Source organism: Triticum dicoccoides, chromosome 1A (assembly GCF_002162155.2).
Source record: "Triticum dicoccoides isolate Atlit2015 ecotype Zavitan chromosome 1A, WEW_v2.0, whole genome shotgun sequence".
Lineage (NCBI taxonomy): Eukaryota > Viridiplantae > Streptophyta > Magnoliopsida > Poales > Poaceae > Triticum > Triticum dicoccoides.
Genome location: NC_041380.1, coordinates 479,762,909 through 479,767,754, shown reverse-complemented (window position 1 = coordinate 479,767,754; position 4,846 = coordinate 479,762,909).

Genomic DNA, 4,846 nt, shown 5'->3' with positions numbered 1-4,846 from the left:
CGACGGGGCGGCGACGGGGACAGGGGCAGCGACGGGGATGAGGGCGGCGACGAGGATGGGAGCGGCGACGGCAACGGCGCGCGACGGGGGCGGCGTAGGACGGGGGCGGTGTCAATCGATCGGGAAGAAACATAGGGGGAGAATGAAATTTTTCGAAGTGTTGTATATATAGAAGGCACCTTTAGTACTGGTTGGAGCCACCAACCGGTACTAACGGTCTGTTTTGGCTAGCCCAAGCGGCGGGAAGCGACCCCCTTTAGTACCGAGTGGTGGCTCCAACCGGTACTAAAGGCCCCCCCTTTAGTACCGGTTGGTGCCACGACCTAGTACTAAAGGGTGTGCGCTGCCAGGCGAGGGGCGCAGAAGTTTAGTCCCACCTCGCTAGCCGAAGGGCGCTCACACCTGCTTATAAGCCCCGCCGCCGTTGTTGTCTCGAGCTCCTCTCTAAAGCAGGCCTTCTGGGCCTACCTCTGCTACTCTGCCCTATGGGGCCTATTGGGCTTGCGGGCCTGCATCCTGGCCCAACAACAGGTTGGGTTTCTAGTCGTATGCAGGCCGCTGTGGCCCGGTAGGTGGGCTTTTTTCATTTAGTTTTTTCTTTTCTGCTTTATTTATTTTGTTTTATTTATTTTTTGTTGTTTTTTGCTGTATTTAGAGTTTCTTTGTGAATATTTTTGATAGTTTTCAGAAACTTTCAGTTAGTGCCAGTAGTTTTTAAATTTGAATAGTTTAAATTTTGAATTATTTGAAATTTGTGTGAATCACTAGTTTGTGAATAACTTAACTTTAAAAATACATTTTCCAGTGATTCTTTTTTCTTATGTTTAATATTAGTGTGTTTTATCATTATATTCAATTTGGTAATGCTTAAGTTATTTAAAAATGAAATGCCTTTGTAACGGATGAGTTTTCGTCCGTAACCCTGATACTTCGAAACAGATTGTGCATTTTGTACACGAAGTGCATCCAGTTTTTGCGGTAACCCTCTCTACTTTTTTGCACATGCTATGTGGGTGAAATTATGATACCATGCCAACTTTCATCCTTTTCTGAGTTCATTTGAAATGCCTTTCAATTTCAGGGTCATTTAGCTGAAAAAATCAATAAATGCATGAAAGAATTTGCTTGCACATAAAATTTCTTCGCGTTTCAAATGCCAAAACACATAACTAGCTACCCTAACTATTACAGAGATTCCCTCCTGGGTGTGAAACATAGAAGAAAGTGATGATAGTTAAGCCGATCACATCCCAGATCTTTGGGTGTGAAACTTTTTCTTCGCGTGTGTCCCTTTGCGTCGTAGCCATGGAAAATCTTCATCATTTAACGGGATGCTCGGGTCAATATTCACTGTGAATGGAGCAATTTCATCAAACTTTTCATAATCTTCTGACTTGTCTGTCTTGTCATCCACTCCCACGATGTTTCTCTTCCCAGAAAGAACTATGTGCCGCTTTGACTCATCGTACGATGCATTCGCTTCCTTATCTTTTCTTTTTCTTGGCTTGGTAGACATGTCCTTCACATAGAAAACCTGTGCCACATCATTGGATAGGACGAATGGTTCGTCTGCATACGCAAGATTGTTGAGATCCACTATTGTCATTCCGTACTGCGGGTCTTCCGTTACCCCACCTCGTGTCATATTGACCCATTTGCACCGAAACAAAGGGACCTTCAAACCACGTCGATAGTCAAGTTCCCATATGTCCTTTATATAACCATAATATGTTTCCTTTCCCGTCTTGGTTTCTGCATCAAAGCGGACACCATTGTTTTGGTTGGTGCTCTTCTTATCTTGGGCGATCGTATAAAATGTATTACCATTTATCTCGTACCCTTTGAAAGTCATTATATTTGAAGATGGTAACTGGGACAGCAAGTACATGTCATCTTCAATAGAGGTGTCATGCATGGTACGTGCTTGCAACCAGCTAGAGAAACTCCTGGTTTGGTCATGTGTAATCCAGTCATCAGACCGCTCCGGGTGTTTGGAGCGTAGCAAATTCTTGTGTTCATCCATATACGGAGCCACCAAGGCGGAATTCTGTAGAACTGTGTACTGTGCTTCAGTGAGAGAATGTCCGTCCATACATATTATTTGTTCCCCTCCTAGCGTGCCTTTTCCATCCAGTCTGCCCTTATGCCGCGATTCGGGAACACCAATCGGCTTAAGGTCAGGAATAAAGTCAATACAAAACTCAATGACCTCCTCATTTTGACGGCCCTTGGAGATGCTTCCTTCTGGCCTAGCATGGTTATGAACATATTTCTTTAAGACTCCCATGAACCTCTCAAAGGGGAACATATTGTGTAGAAATACAGGACCCAAAACGTTAATCTCTTCGCATAGGTGAACTAGGACGTGCGTCATGATGTTGAAGAAGGATGGTGGGAACACCAACTCGAAACTGACAAGACATTGCACCAAATCATTCTGTAACCTTGGTATGATTTCTGGATCGATTACCTTCTGAGAGATTGCATTGAGAAATGCACATAGCTTCACAATGGCTAATCGAACGTTTTCCGGTAGAAGCCCCTTCAATGCAACCGGAAGCAGTTGCGTCATAATCACGTGGCAGTCATGAGACTTTAGGTTCTGGAAATTTTTCTCTGCCATGTTTATTATTCCCTTTATATTCTTCGAGAAGCCAGACGGTACCTTAATACTGAGCAGACATTCAAAGAAGATTTCCTTCTCTTCTTTGGTAAGAGCGTAGCTTGCATGACCCTGATGTATGCCGTCTTTTCCGTGCATACGTTGCTGGTCCTCCCGTGCCTCAGGTGTATCTTTTATCTTCCCATACACGCCCAAGAAGCCAAGCAGGGTCACACAAGGATTCTTCGTCACGTGCATCACATCGATTGCCGAGCGGACCTCGAGGTCTTTCCAATAGGGCAGGTCCCAAAATATAGATTTCTTCTTCCACATGGGTGCGCGTCCGTCAGCATCATTCGGAACAGGTTGTCCACCAGGACCCTTTCCAAAGACCACCTTCAAATCCTTGACCATATCATGTACATCAGCACCAGTACAGCGGCGAGGCTTCGTCCGGTGATCCGCCTCACCTTTGAAATGCTTGCCTTTCTTTCTTACGGGATGCCTGCTCGGAAGAAATCGACGATGTCCCAGGTACACATTCTTATTAGCCAAATATATACTCTCAGTACCGTCCAAACAGTGCGTGCATGTGCGGTATCCCTTGTTTGTCTGTCCTGAAAGGTTACTGAGAGCAGGCCAATCATTGATGGTCACGAACAGCAATGCCTTTAGGTCAAATTCTTCCCCCATGTGCTCATCCCATGCACGTACACCTATTCCATTACACAGTTGTAAGAGTTCTTCAACTAATGGCCTTAGGTACACATCAATGTCGTTGCCGGGTTGCTTAGGGCCTTGGATGAGCACTGGCATCATAATGAACTTCCGCTTCATGCACAACCAAGGAGGAAGGTTATACAAACATAGAGTCACAGGCCAGGTGCTGTGGTTGCTGCTCTGCTCCCCAAAAGGATTAATGCCATCTGCGCTTAGACCAAACCATACGCTCCTTGCGTCATCTGCAAACTCCTTCCCGTACTTTCTTTCGATTTTTCTCCACTGCGACCCGTCAGCGGGTACTCTCAACTTTCCGTCTTTCTTACGGTCTTCTCTGTGCCATCGCACCGCCTTGGCATGCTCTTTGTTTTGGAACAAACGTTTCAACCGTGGTATTATAGGAGCATACCACATCACCTTGGCAAGAATCTTCTTCCTGGGGCGCCGGCCCTAGACATCACCAGGGTCATCGCGGCAGATCTTATAGCGCGATGCACCACATACCGGGCAAGCGTTCAAATCCTCGTACTCACCGCGGTAGAGGATGCAATCATTAGGGCATGCATGTATCTTCTGCACCTCTAACCCTAGAGGGCAGACAACCTTCTTTGCTTCGTACGTACTCTCGGGCAATTCGTTGTCCTTTGGAAGCATATCCTTTATCATTACCAGCAACTTTCCAAATCCCTTGTCAGATACACCATTCTCTGCCTTCCATTGCAGCAATTCCAGTGTGGTGCCCAGCTTTTTCTTGTCACCTACGCAATTCGGGTACAACAATTTTTTGTGATCCTCTAACATGCGCTGCAACTTCTTCTTTTCCAAATCACTTGCGCAGTTTCTCTTTGCATCGGCAATGGCCCGACCTAGATCATCAACGGGCTCATCTGATGCCTCTTCTTCAGCTTCTTCCCGCATTGCCGGCTCAGCTTCTTCCCGCATTACCAGCTCAACTTCTTCCCCCATTATTGTATCATCGTATTCAGGGAACCCATGGCCAGGATAGCTGTCGTCGTCCTCTTCTTCTTCATTGTCTTCCATCATAACCCCTCTTTCTCCGTGCTTGGTCCAAACATTATAATGGGGCATGAAACCGGTCTTAAACAGGTGGACGTGAATGGTTCTTGACGTAGAGTAATTGTGACCATTCTTACAGCGAGCACATGGACAAGGCACAAAACCATCCGCCCGCTTGTTTGCCTCAGCCGCAAGAAGAAAAGTACGCACGCCCTCAACGAACTGGGGAGAGCATCGGTAATCGTACATCCATTGCCGGCTCATCTTCATTACACAACACCGAATAGACCAAATTAATACAAGTTCATACATAAAGTTCATACAACACTTAAATGCAACAAACAAATAACTCTCTAGCTAAAGCATTTAAATGCAACAACAAATACGATCAAGATCGCAACTAAGGTAACAATGGATCCAACAGCATAATGATACCAAGCCTCACTATCGATGGCATATTTTCTAATCTTTCTAATCTTCAAGCGCATTTTCTCCATCTTGATCTTG